The following is a 15499-nucleotide window of genomic DNA, read 5'->3' as shown; positions in this document are numbered from 1 at the left end:
AATTTATACCTGCGTAATTATTTTTCCTTCTCTTTAATCGCACTTTTTCTTTTTTTCTGGATTTTAATATTCCTTCTACTTTTCCTTTCAGCTTGTGAGGCTATTAATAATGTCAATAGGCCCAAGGAGGGGGAATCTGGCCGCCAGAAGAGGGCCAAGTTAAACAGGGACCCCAGGAGCAAACCTGACGGTCCTTCTTTCCTTAAGCCCCACGTCCCGGTGGTCGAGCTGGGGGACGATGTGGATCCTCCACTTAAGGCACATTCCTTCAGGCCTAACTGGGGCTTCAGGAGGAGCGATACGGTGGTTGGATCCACCAAACATGCCAAGGATTGGTCGTACCATTCCATCACTCCCCACGATTTCACTGACATTGTTACGGGGAGTGATATCGAGACTATTGAGCTTCTGGGTTCTCAAGCCCAAGCTGCGGTAATTTTCTTTTTTCTTCTCTTCCTTTTGTGAATTTCAACTTTTCTTGTATCCCAATGAATTTGTGCTAACTCATACATATTTCTTTGCAGAGTAATACCTATTTCCAGGCGGCCCTACATCAGGCTAGATCCTGGAAGGGTAACTCTGATGATTTTGAGAAGGAGATGAATAAGTGGGAGGAGAGAGCCAAGGTCCTGGAGAAATAGTCGGACACGAAGAAGGAGGAGCTGGATAAGGCTCATTCCGAGCTGGTGAAACTTAGGAGCGATAAGGAGACGCTCATTGATGACTACATGGGTTCTGACAAGTTTAAGAACCTCATGGAGATTCACTCAGGGATGGGATGCGGCCGTGAAGGCGGTTTCTGAGAAGTACCCGGGCTTAGTCGACCCTAAGGACTTTATAAGTCCTGAGCAGGCTGAGTCAGAGGACAGCATAGAAGCCCTCTTCAACTCCCCTCAGCCAGATGATCGCATCTTGGATCCTAACACTGCTTCTCCTCCCGCTTCTCCTGCGAAGGACGCTGAAGGCGCTGATAAGGAGAAAGAGAATGAAGGCTCCCGCATGGAGGAGTAGTTTTTCTATTCTGTAATTTTATCCTTAACTTATGTCTGGACTTTTATTTGTATTAAAACTTATTACCCTCCGGGGCTATTTTATATGCTACTTTCCTTATTTGCATTCTCTCCTTCATTTTTCCGATACTTTAATATTCAAACTTGTCTTAATGGGCCACACAAGTATTATCACAACTCAAACATCCATAGGTTGAAATAATTTCGAACTCTTCAATTTCAAGTCTGGTTTTCCAAAACCTTACATAATGTGGGTTCGACCCTGATCTATAATAGCTAAAAAATAAAAATCCTATGCAAACAAAGCTTCAAGGTGCTTTTAAACCTACTTGTCATAATGACAAGTGAGAATCGTACTTCGACCATCTTACACGTAGTAAACCTGCAGGTTTTATGCGTGCCAGGTTCTCGGGACTTCAAAACCATCCATAGTCTCCAGCTTGTAGGTTCCTCTACCCTGAACGCTCTTGACTCTATACGGCCCTTCCCAATTTGGGGCAAGCTTTCCTTTCTGTCCGACACCAGAAGCCCCTATTTTTCTCAAGACTAGGTCACCTTGTTTGAAAAACCTCTCTTTAACCCTTAGGTTGTAGTAGAATGAAGCCTTTTTCTGATATTCTACTATCTTTGCATGTGCTTTATCTCGCACTTCATCGATTAAATCCAGGGCTAACCTCTGCCCTTCCTCATTTTCTTCTGAATTGAAAGCTTGAATCCTTGGAGAGGAATGTGATATCTCTACTGGAACTACTGCTTCTGCCCCATATGCCAACATGAAGGGGGTTGCTCCTGTCGTGACTCTACAGGTAGTCCTGTAGGCCCATAATATTGGAAGTATTTCATCCACCCAATTATTTCTTGACTTCTCGATCCTCTTCTTTAGTCCATCCAGGATTATTCGATTTGCTACCTCTGCTTGCCCATTGGCTTGCGGGTGAGCCACAGAGGTGAATCGTAACTCAATTTCATTTTCTTCACAATACTTCTTGAATTCCTCATTTTTGAATTGTGCTCCATTGTCAGTGACGAGGATACGGGGAATTCCATATCGGCACATAATGTTTTCCCACAGGAATTGTGCAACCTGCTTAGTTGTGATTTTGGCCAAGGGTTTGGCTTCGATCCACTTGGTGAAATAATCAATGGCTACAATCAAAAATTTCCTTTGTGTCGTGGCCATAGGAAAAGGCACTAGAATATCCATCCCCCACATGGCAAAGGGAATAGGTGAGTTGATAGAGGTTAGCATCTCGGGGGGTTGTCTAACAACTGGTGCATGCTTCTGACAGCGATCACACTTCTTCACATATTCTTTGGCATCAGCCATCATTTCTGGCCAATAGAAGCCTAAACGGGTTATCTTATGAGCCAAGGCTCTGCCCCCAAAGTGTTGCCCACAAATACCTTCATGCACTTCCTCAAGAGCCAAGCGTGCCTCGTCGGGCCTGAGACACCTCAAGTAAGGAACCACGAAAGATCTCTTATATAGAATTCCATCTATCAAGGAGTATCTTAGTGCTCGAATAGTTAACTTCCGTGCCTCAGTTGCATCACTTGGAAACCAACCGGTCTGAATGTGAGCCTTGATGGAATCAATCCATGATGTCCCCAAGCCTATGGGAGCCACAAGCTTAACATCTATGCTTCGTGTCTTCAAAATACGGAAGTACACACTTCCTGAACTCTCTTTAATCTCACATGAAGCAAACTTTGATAGCGCATCTGCTTTAGCATTTTCTTCCCTTGGAATGTGTTCAACATGGCATTCATTAAATTGGGTCATCACAGCCCTTACTAGGCGAACATACTTAGCCATCGTATCATCTCTTGCCTCAAATTATCCCTTTACCTGGGATATAATCAGCTTCGAGTCTCCACGGACCTTTAAGTTTTTGACCCTAAGTGTCCCAGCTAGACCAAGGCCAGCAATCAGGGCTTCATACTCTGCCTCATTGTTTGTGGTTGAGAAGTCTAGCTTCATAGCATACTCAATTAAGAATCCATCAGGGCATTGCAAAACCAACCATGCTCCACTGGAATTTGTTTTTGATGCTCCATCAAAATAGAAAACCCAATATTCTTTCTCCTTGTCCCCATTGTCGACTCCCTTGTCTTGAGGTATGGTATCTTCCTGCCCCCCGACTTCTTGGTTGGGTATGGTACATTCCACCACGAAGTCAGCTAGTGCCTGGGCTTTTATGGCCGTACGTGGCTTATACTTGAGATCGAACTCTCCCAACTCTATTGCCCACTTAATCAGTCTCCCACTTGCCTTGGGACTGTGAATGATGTTTCTCAGTGACTGATTTGTTAGCACTTCAATCTGGTGAGCTTGAAAATAAGGACGCAGTTTTCTTGAAGCCATTACCAAGGCTAAAGCGAATTTCTCAATAGTTGAATAATTCAACTCTGCACCATGCAAGATTTTGCTGACATAGTATACGGGTTTCTGGACTTTCAGTTCCTCCTTAACCAACACCGCGCTCAAGGCGCTCTCTGAAACAGCCAAGTACAAGGATAAAACTTCACTCAGAACTGGCTTGGCCAACAACGGGGCCTGGCCCATATACTTCTTTAACTCTTCAAATGCCTTCTGATTTTCCTCACTCCATACAAAGTCTTTAATGTTCTTTAATGATTTGAAGAATGACAAGCACTTATCTCCTGACTTGGAGATGAATCGTCCTAGCGCCGCAACCCTTCCTGTGAGCTTCTATACATCCTTGACAGTTTTTGGTGGTTCCATATCCAGGATTGTCTTTATTTTATCGGGGTTGGCCTCAATTCCCCTCTTTGAGACCATCAACCCCAAGAATTTTCCAGATCCTACTCCGAAAGCACACTTCGTTGGATTCAACATCATCTTGTGGTACCTTAGGACCTCAAAAGCTTCCCTCAAATGGGTTATATGATCAGTCTTTACTAGACTCTTGACTAGCATGTCATCAACATAGACTTCCATAGTCTTCCCAATAAGATCCTTAAAAATTTTATTCACCAACCTCTGATAGGTGGCTCCTGCATTCTTGAGACCAAACGCCATAACAAGATAACAATAAACACCAAAGTCAGTGATAAATGATACCTTTGGAATGTCATCCTTATGCATTTTGATCTGATTGTATCCGCTAAATCCATCCATGAAACTCAGCATCTCATGTCCAGCAGTGGCGTCAATCAAAGTATCAATTCTAGGCAGCGGGAAACAGTCTTTGGGGCATGCATCATTCAGATCAGTGAAATCTATACACATCCTCCACTTTCCATTAGCCTTCTTCACCATTACAGGGTTTGCTAACCACTCCGGAAATTGAATCTCCTCAATAAAACCAGCCTCTAAGAGCTTTTCTACTTCCTATTTTATAGCCTCTTGTCTTTCCGGGGCAAAATTTCTTTTCTTTTGTTTCACTGTCTTCCGGCTTGGATCCACGTTTAGCTTGTGAGTAATTAACTCCGGGTCTATGCCTAGCATATCAGCTGCTGACCATGCAAACACATCACTATTTTCTTGCAAAAATTTCACTAACTTCCCTTTAAGGGGCTCCTCTAATGTGGCTCCAATGAAAGTCATCCTCTCAGGATTCTTGGGGTCTAAAGGAACCGAAACCAATTCTTCTGCTGGCCTTCCTCTATTCTCATCATTTTCTCGAACATCCATATCTTCAATAGGAAGAACCTGCCCCCCGACTCCATCTGCCCTCAAAGAGGCCACATAACAGCTTCTAGCCATTTTTTGATCTCCTCTTTCTTCTCCAATCCCGTTTCGGGTGGGAAACTTCATGACTGAATGGTAGGAAGAAGGGACTGCCTTGAAGGCATGTATCCCTGTTCTCCCCATGATAACATTATAAGTTGAACTAGCCTTTACCACCACGAAATCCAGCATCTGCGTTGCTTGCCTTGGTTCCGTACCTATGGTGGTTGGCAATTTGATTATCCCTTCCACAGGACATTCTACTCCAGCAAATCCATATATCGGCATGTCGGTGGGTGTCAACTGGGAGTCGTTATACCCCATCCTTAGAAAGGTGTCGTGGAGCAAGATATCCACAGAAGCACCATTATCCACAAGGACCCTCTTAACCGGGCTATTTCCTATTATCGGTGTTATGACCAGCGGGTCGTCATGGGGAAACTTCACGCCCTCTAGGTCAGAATCATCAAAAGCCAATGTTACTTCTGTCCTGGCCCTCTTCGGGGCTTCTCCAACAATATGCATAACCTCCCTCGTATATGCCTTTCTGGAATTTTTGGACAATCCAGCAGCAGTTGGACCTCCAAAGATTGTGTTTATCACAGGCTCTCGAGGGCGTCGTGGTCCTCCAAAAATTGCATTTATAACCGGCCCTCTAGGTTGGGGATTCCGCCCCTGATCGTCTTGGTCCCTCCTACGATCTTCAAAGTTCTTCCTTCCATTATTGTTTCTGTCCCCTCCATCTCCAGTATACTTGTTCAATCTTCCTTTTCGAATCAAAAACTCAATTTCATCTTTCAATTACCTACACTCATCGGTGTCATGGCCAACATCCTTGTGAAACCTGCAATATTTGCTCTTATCTAGCTTGGCGGGATCAGCCTTCAAGGGCTTAGGCCAGCGAATATCTCTATCTTTCTCAATCTCCATCAAAATCTGACTTCTAGGAGCACTCAGCTTAGCGTATTCAGTGAACTTTTGCCCAGGTCCTCCCTTCTTGGGGGTTGAATCAGGGTTTTGTTCGGTTCTAGGATATTTGTCCTTAGCGATATACTCCAGATCAGTTTTTCGCTTCTTGCCTCCAGTGGGCTCATTACTTACTACGGTCTTCCTCATGCTTTCTTCAACCTTGATATACTTCCCTGCCCTCTCTTGGAGTTGCAACATGTTTTCAGGGGGACGTTTGGCCAAGGACATCTTGAAAACCTCATCCCTGGTTCCTTGTTGCAGTGCTATCATGGCTACCTTATCATCAAGGTCTGGGACTTTTAAAGCCTCCTTTGTAAAACGATTCAGGTAATCTCTTAAGGATTCATTAGCTCCCTGCACAAGACTCATAAGAGATGCTGAACTTTTCTCATGGACTCTTCCACTGATGAATTGCTTACTAAAAGCCTGGCTTAATTCTCTGAACGATCCAATAGAATTTGGGGGCAGGCGACTGTACCATCTTTGAGCCATACCCGACAAGGTTTGAGGGAAGGCCCGACACTTTATAGCATCATCCACGGGTTGCAGCAACAGTGCATTAGAGAATGTCCTAACATGATTAGCGGGGTCTCCCGTGCCATCATAGGCTTTGATAGTGGGCATCTTGAATTTCTTTGAGATATGGGCATTCATTATCTCTTCTATGAAGGGTGGAATTGGATCATCAGGATCTCCAAGGGGAAGGAGATTGCTTGGATCAGTTCTTGGGACAGCAGCCCTTCTTCTTACCGGACCATCCAGGTCTATGACAGGAGGAGGATTTCTCCCCCTAGGAGGTATCTGGGGTCTGGTGGCCTGGTGAGCCTCCAAATCACGCCTCAGCCTTTGGATTTCAGCCTCATGAGCCCTGATCCTTTCTTGCACTTCTTGGGGATTCGCCCCTGGGGTGCTTTGGGGGCGTTGCCTTCCATCGGCCATTGGCTCTTTTCCAGGACGCCTCCTTCTTGGGGCCACTTCATCATCCGAAGATTCGGAGTCTCTCCCAGTGTAAGGACCAGAAAATTCCCGATCCTCAGGGATAGGACCCAGACCTCGTATATAGGGGGGCGACTGCCCTCGTGCTTCGCTTCGCCCAGCATATCCGCTTCCTCCAACCTCAGGGTGAAGGGGCATCCCATAAGGGGGGTTAGTGGTAACAACAGTTGAATATTCATACCCGACGGGTCGAGAATTCACAGGTATATGTACTTGTTGAACTCGAGGATTCGTACCTTGAATAGTCGGGGGAGTCGTTCCTTGTGGCTGAGATTGAGTTGCCCTTATCTGGGTCTCCGCTTGAGTAGATGCATAAGTTGAGTGGGGAGGAATCTCCACGGTTAACGAAATCACCTGAGTTGTCCCTGATGGTGTTCCCTCCTCCAGAGTGCTGGTTGTTCTCCGTGTTCTCGCCATGGTTGTTGTTCCTTTTCCCACAGACGGCGCCAAATGTTATGGATAAAAAACTAAGGTTATTATTTGCTGTATTTATTACTAAGATTCGGGAGCTCAAGGCCTTTAATGGCTGCTCTCGTGTTTCGTGGCTCGATCTGCCTTTACGAGATGCCTACGTATCTCTGTGAATTAGAGAATCAAGCCAAAAAATGTAGTTCTGATCTGTGGGGTGAGGCCCCTTATATAGATGTTGGGAGTCCTTGAATTGGACTTGGTATAGGAGACTTGGTGGGCAAGTCTCATAATTAGAATGGACTTAGGAGTCCTAAATAGTAGGAAACTGATTCCTTATCCTTTTAGATCCCCTTGAGGATAATCTATAAGGATTTATATCCTTATCGGGACTCTTCTCAATAGCTGATTTTTACCTTATTAATTAATTACGAAATTAATTAATAATCAGGGCTTTTGGGCCTTCTTTATTCCATCAGACCTGATCTGGTCTATCAGGCTTAACCTTTCCGGTCTGAGTATCATATATCTTTTTATTGGGCCTAGCAGCCCACACCTTGCAGTATTTAATCATAATTAATTTATTCCTATCAATAATTTAATTTTTTAACTAAAATTTTAAAACTATCATATTTTATCATATTTAAAGAGATAACATTTTCACTTATTGATTAGGCTAATGACATTCCTTTTATTCATGCTTATCATGTATTCAATATTTAATATTCAAAGTATAGAAGAACAAAAACAAGTTTCATAAAGCGGGGAAATAGAAAATATTTGGTAAAATTACATGTTTGTCATAAATCCTAGCCCTTGTTTAATTATAACTTTTTATCTATTGTATTAGTGCATGATATAGTAGCAAGAGCATAAAATTACATGTAATCACCATATGTTTAAACTTAAACATATCAGTTGTTTAAAAAAGTTATCTATTTCCCCTGTTGCGGGATAGCAACATATTCTAGTTTGCTATACTTGTTACAATAAAAAAAATTAAGCTTTATCCGTGGACTATCGGTACACTCTTCCATAATTGATTTTTTTTGAAGTTGTAGACCACTTTCTCCATCAGCATTATTCTTTTCTTTCTTTCTCAGTCATTTTTTCCTCTCCTAGATACAAAAACATTGTTTATATCAAAATAAGGTTGTAAGGAAAACTACAAATCTAATAGGAAATGATAATGTTTATAAAATACAATAGATATAAATAAAAAGTAGCATTGAAATGGAATGATGGTTCCTTTTGTTCCGCTTCCTTTTGGGCTTCTAATATGGCCCTCATTTATGCCTTCTCCATATTTTGCCTTTTCTGTTCGAGTGCTTCCCAAACTTTCGCACTCTCATTCTTTCGAAGTTTTTCTTTAAACTTCGCAGCCTCTCTTCTTGTCTCAGCATCTCAGCTTTCCTCTCCAGTTCTAGCTCTTCCTCAATTTGCTGTTCATTTTCTTCCAATGTCCCTTCAATGTCTTAAAAGACTCAAATGTTAAAAAGGCGTGAGAAATGAGTAAGAGATGGGTGACATTGAGTTTTATATTTACTTATTAAAAAAATTGGTACCACATGGTTGATATAACCCGCCCATCCAATAATAGAAATCTCACATTTACTTTGGTCAATTTGACCAAAAGTGTACACATACAAAGGCAACAATTTTTTTAAGTATTACAATTTTTCATATATCTTTAATTTTTTTTAATTTATTTCTTTTGCTATAACACCTTTTACAATATTGTAATAGATTAGCAAGTTTTGTTTTCACTAGAAATATTATATTTTGGGTTTGTAATTGCCAATACGTAGTATAATGATCCCAAGAAAATAAAAAATTAATCATGGTAATCTGACAACTAACCACAAAAATAACAAAGTCATATGATATAATTAACATTACCCTCATAACTAGCTTTTGGGTTAAGAGAGGCCCAATAACACCGAATATTTTTGGTCTTGTACTTGTTTCTTAGCTATTACAATATTATCAAAATATATTATTAACGTGTATTTACATGTAAATATTACCTGGAAGCAATTGGATCATCAAACTCAATCTTTTACGGAGCATTTTCTTCATTGTTTGCTGCAATTAGCCCATATATAAGTGAACATGCATAAAATTAATGACTCTTGAAATAACACATTCCATACATATGAAATTTTATAGTACTAGTCGGGAAAAACTCTAATCAAGTAAATTTAGTGTTTCACGACACTAATGGTTATAACATCTACCTAAATTGTAAATCGATTCAGATCTTGATTTTTCAATTTTATTGGATAAAACTAGTTTTGAAATTTGGATCGATTCCCAATTACTGAAGTCAAGATTTATGCTCATATAATGTACAAGCAAATGTTCATTCAAAGAACCAAATGAATAATAATGATGATCTAAAATAAAATCTTTTACCATTAATAAAAAAAATCTAAGAAATATCATGTTATAATCAACTCTTAAACTTTTGAAAACATTAATAAAACAAATCAAGCAAGTACTTGATCTCAAATCAGAAAACAATTAAACAAAATTTATATACTTATGTAGGCACTTATATAAGATAACAAACATAAGATATACCTTTTCTGAATCAAATCGAATACGAATATCATCAAATTTCTGAATGATGCTGCTAAAGAATTTTGAAATATGAAGAATGTAATCAGGGGAGAGATCAATGTTAAAGGGAGGATTGGTTGTTTTAACCTTAAAGGCGGTGTTGTTAAAACTTAAAAAGAGGCAAGGCACAAATAAACGAAAGTGATGTTGATGTCTGTTTATATTTGAGAATGGTTGTAACCTAATGGATTATGACCTCTTGGACAAGGAGTGAATAAGAGTTGGATTGGGCTTGTGCGAACTGAGGAGATTAGAAAAGCCCAAGAACAAAATTTATTATGTTAAGACGAAAATAAGTTGAATACCTTCCAAACCTATTAATATCCCTTACAAAAAATATATATATATATATAGTGGGAATCTTTCATAAGTTAATGATACAATTATAAATAATTTATATTCAAAGCGTACCATTAACAACCTTCATAAATGTAATAATTATAGAAAAATCATGAAAACTAACAATATGAAACAGTGTTTACAGGAATAGTGTAAAAAATAATATGAAACACTGATTATTGTGACGCCCCCTAATACGGGGTCAGGGATTTAGGTGGCCACGTCGTCTTGAATCTTGTTTAAACACTTATTCTGAACAACAATATAAATATTCACTCATCTACAATCTCACACTTACTATTACACACATGAGTTAATGTCTTAGAAATGACACCAACACATTACTAGAGTTATTAAATCCACAGGGTGATAGTTATTATAAACCAAAATTAAATAAGTCTTTGTCACGGATGTAACCTTTACTTAAGGTTAGATCGGAGGCCAAATAAATATTTTTTCATAACTACCTTACATAATTCATTCTTATATATGAGCTGGACCAAAAATAACTGAAAACTAATCCAGCTCATACGCTCTACCTGTGGCACTGCTCCAAACAACCTACTGAAAAGCTACCCATTTCCTACGCGCTTCAGGGCTGTCAGCATTCTGATCGGCATCTTGGTTAACTGTTGTGTTGTGACATTTTAAGAAAACAAGTGTGAGCTATATTGCCCAGCATAATAATCAACAATGTGAAAAGACTGTTAAAAAAGTTATATTAATCCGTATAAGGATATGTGTTTATTTGAAAGTAGTTTTACTGCTGATACACATCTCTTTTCGAAATAATGTTTATGTTTGACTTATTTAGTCTACGAATACCCTTATAGTAATTCATCACCTAGGCTTGAGTTATGGTATTGCACATCAATTATAATTGGAAGAACTGGACATTCACTGGAGCCACCACATATGATGATCAATCGCATAACGGAAAATATGTAACCTTTTCTACTAGAAGAAAGACGACACCTTTTATATCTTGGTTATCACCATTGCCGCATCCGGGCTATGTGTCTCATTCTCGGTATACACACACTTCGCAGGTCCTTGAGTACACATGGTACCTTCTCCTACGGCACTGGTAGTCTCCCTAGTAATGTAGTACTAGAGTCTACCCCTCCCAGTCCTTTCAAAGAATCCTATCATATACTCAGAACTTGAATTATATCAGAGTTCCCCAAGCGCAATGTTTGTTGATAGGCACAACTCGTCTTACATATATATATGTGGGTTGACCATTGTGAACAAATATATATTTAAGGGGGAGTTTCTTTAACATTATTGTCAAATTATTTAAATAAGTCGAAATCATATTATTCGAAGATTGGAGAATAACAAAAAGATTTTCTAAAAATCAAAAAATATTTGAAAGTAGGATTTATGATTTCTAAATCATATTAAATCATTTAATAAATACTTAATAATTATTGAATAATTATTGAATAATTAAACCTTGAATAATTCTATTTTAAATGAGTATTTGAAATAATATTCCTCAACTGATTATTGTTTAAGTAATTAAATTAAATCTTATATAAATATTAAATACTTGAAATTAATAATAAAGTAATCGTCTAAGAATACTTCTTCTTTTAAATTAATATTCGAAATAATATTCATCATTTAAATAATTAATATATGTTGAGGAATACATTCTTTAGAAATTGTTTTTTAAATAAAATTCAAGGTATTTAATAATCTGCAAGAGGACATCGAGCCCCTTGGAATAAAATAAATACGGACTTTATTCGTCCAAAATATCTCTGAAATATTTCCGGGTTTTTCAATAATACGTACCGACCGACTCTCGGTCTATATTATGTATACCACTTTTCTTGGTAGCGTAAATTATATAATACGATACATATACAGCATAATCAATCTCGACTTTTAATACTTCATAACTTAAATCACGGTAAACATGGCATTATATGTAAATGCAGTAAATCATTTTTCACAACATAACAGTAATCTTGAGTAGGGTTTGTAAACTTGCATGGGAATTTCGAGGTGGAGGGTGCTCTCGAGTTTGTCCGGTAATCTATAAACAAGAACATTATTGTTCCATAGTTCTTATTCATATTTAAAGCCGCTTGTTAATTACGTCGCATTTTATAACCGAATAACATGACTCATTCTGATCTCGCTATTTCATTATTTCACGATTAGTCATTAACTTCGATTTAGATTTGCACTCCTTATCATTCATTTTCCAAGTCGGCTCATCTCGCGATTCTCAAGGGATTTCTACTCGCACGATCTCGATTCCCACATTTTTATAAAATAGAAAAATTTATATGTTCATTTGAATTTTTTGTGGAAGTTTATTTATTTTATTTCCCACTCTCTATAAAATTATCATAATTTTTGAATAATTTAAAGTTGATCATTTATACTCTTAAAATTCATAGTTCGTAGCAGTTTTCGTCGCGTAAATCGCATTTACTAAAACGGACCAAACGTTTGAACAATAAATCGAAATCAAGCGATTCAAGCGCCTAAACGATCCTTAAGACAAGATCTATCATTGGCAAGTCTTATTTTTCAAGAAAACATATTTTACATAATCTGTAACTCTACATAAAACTAATCATCGTAAATCGGGCGTTATAACGACATTACGTTTACGATCCATGGTTCGTTTTAACACTAATTCACTACCTATCATCCAACAATAAACAATCCAGATTTTAACTACTTATTAAACTCAGGAACTCAAGATTTTATGGTCATCAACATCATCCTTAACAACAAACTCATCAACAATCGACAAACCAACATAACAATACCAAAACTACATCATATATTCAAGATCCATGATTTTCTTGAAAGTTCAACACTTATATAAATTTTGAAAGAAGGTTTTATACTTTTATTGGGTTTATAGATGTCTCTACTTGTATGGATTATTCTTGGCATGCTCTTGGGTTTGCTTAAGGATCCAAGATCCTCCAAAAAAATCAACAAAAACACTTAAGTTACTATTTGACTACTATTCATCATCATCTTCATCTTTTTATTTACCTAAGAAAAACTCAAGAGAATGGCATGAAAGATTCATCTTACCTTTGTTTGATAATGTGGAAGCTTGGGAATTGATTGGGGAATTTTTGCATGGCTTGAACTTAAGATTTTGATTTTGATTTCCTTCTTGTTCGACGGGGGGAGCTTCTTGTTGCTTGCTTGAGTGGTTTGATGAGTGTTAGTTGATTTTTTAATATCCTTTAGATATGTATATAACTTATAATAATAAAGAAGCATTTCTTTCCAAGGCTAGTAGGTAGCCAAGTACTTCCACCATCATGCTTCTTAGCATTCATTCCATCAACTTACTATTCTTCTTATTATTTGATTATCATTCCTTGATTGCATTTTATTCTAATTAATTTGCATGGCTTTCATGGGAAATTGCATGGTTTATTACGTTCATTCATTCACTTGGTCACTTTTTTGTAATCGTGATAAATCCTTGTAAGTGATTCGCGGGGTAATCCTTTCTTATAAATCCTTATATTTTGTAATCTTGTACTTGGGTTTTATTTATAGGATTTATATCCTTGATCATAATGTGATTCTCTTATTTATCGATAGTTCGTAAAATAAGGTCATTTTGAAATAGTGGTTTTCTTCGAAAATTAACGGCTTTTACATACACTCGTTAGGCACGTATGACCACAATATCGACTCGGAAACTTAATTTACATACCCTAATATAGTGTGGGCTAAAAAAAATTCCTCGATCGTCAGGATTACTATTCATTCATTGTTTTACAGAGGCCAAAAATTTCATGTTATTACAATTATGGACTGAATCACACTACTAGAATTCTGTCAATAGACATCGGTCCTTAGACATCGGTTGCTCAAACGACCGATGTTAAAGTTCATTTAGACATCGGTTATTTTAAAACCGATGTTAATTATTATTTTAGACATCGGTCCATAAAATAACCGATGTCTATACTTATTTTTCAAAAATGAAAAATGTTAGTTAGACATCGGTTTTCTATATAACCGATGTCTTTGTTTTATAGACATCGGTTGTATTTTACAACCGTTGTCGATGGTTAACTTAAAAAATTAAAAAAAATACGCGGAAACTTTCCCACCTTATTCCCCATATATTCACCCCCTTAACCAAAAAAAACCTGTTTCCCCCTAATTATTTTTCCCGTCTCTCTCTCACTCTCACTCTCTCTCTGCTCTCTCACTCTCACTCTCTCTGTTCTCTCTCTCTCTGAGCTCACTCTCTCTGGTTCTCTTTCCCTCTCTCTTCCATATCTCTGCTTCTCTCCCTCTCTCTCTCTTCCATCTCTCTCTATCTCACACACACACCATATCAGTTTATAATAAGTGCATAGGTTTTAATTAAACCCCAAATTGAAGAACACCATCAGTTAATCAAAATCCATCTACGAGAAACCCGAATTTCTGAATAGGTATGTTTGTTCATTTAGGTTTGTATGTTTGGTTAGGTTACATTTGTTCAATTAGGTTTGTTCATAAATTTTAATGGGTTTTTTCCTTTTTTGAACAGGTTTTGAGATTCATTGAGCCAAATAAGCTGTGTACTCTAATTTTATATTTTTTCTTTAGTTGTTTTAAATATGCATGTATATATATTTACATAAATCTGCATTTTTTAACATAAATTAGGTTTGTGTTCTTGTGTATATATATTTAGGTTTGCCTAAATATATCAATTAGGTTTGATATTTGCATGTATTTTTCTTTTCTGGTTGATATCTTCCGATTTTTTTCTGTTTAAAGTTTTAAGTAATAGTATGTTTTTAAATTCGATTTTGTCCATTTGCAGATTATCTCATCAAGTCTCGGAATTTGACAGTGTCTGCACATTTTACTTCAAGAAGGAGGTTAGAAATTCTTATTCATTTGCTTTTTTCCTTTTTTATGTATACATTATATAGGAAGGGATTCACCAGTAACCGATCTGTCATTATTTATGTATACATTATTTGATTTGGATTGTTGTTTATGTATCAGATTTAGTATATCGTTCTCTTTTAATAGATGAGATGCCATGAATGTACTAGTTGTCATTTGTGTAAAATATTTCAATTTTTTAAGGGCATGTTTGTTATTAATTCGTGCTTGAATATGTGCACCTGTATTGATTATGCTAGTTAAACAATGTTGACTTTCTTGGTTTTGTTTAGCATGAAGTAATTAAGCGATGCATAACTTGTGATAAATATATACCACTAATTCCTAGTATTAATTATGTATTTTAGCTGCATAATGAGGATAAAACATAAAACATAGCATATCTATTAGAAATTAATAAATATTTATATCTAATAACCAAGAAATATAGTATAGTAGAATTATGAGTATATAATGAATATAAATGATATATAAACTTACTCTAATATTTGATGTTGAAATGACCATCAGGTGGTTAGGTTGCTAGATTGCTGGTCAGACATTTTCAGTT

General features: G+C 37.5%; 1 long non-coding RNA gene across 1 annotated transcript; it reads right to left on the bottom strand.

The window, feature by feature from the left end:
• Positions 1–8030: 8030 nt before the first annotated feature.
• LOC141719615 (uncharacterized) lies at positions 8031–9799 on the bottom strand. Its single transcript, XR_012574143.1, has 3 exons — positions 9661–9799; positions 9105–9162; positions 8031–8551 (listed from the first exon to the last, which is right to left on the bottom strand). It is a non-coding gene; the product is annotated as an uncharacterized LOC141719615 (long non-coding RNA).
• Positions 9800–15499: the final 5700 nt, after the last annotated feature.

The sequence above is a fragment of the Apium graveolens genome, chromosome 1 (genome assembly GCF_009905375.1).
Source record: "Apium graveolens cultivar Ventura chromosome 1, ASM990537v1, whole genome shotgun sequence".
In the NCBI taxonomy this organism is placed as follows: Eukaryota; Viridiplantae; Streptophyta; class Magnoliopsida; order Apiales; family Apiaceae; genus Apium; species Apium graveolens.
The sequence above is the reverse complement of the archived record's forward strand: the minus strand, read 5'-3'. Positions and strand labels throughout refer to the sequence as shown.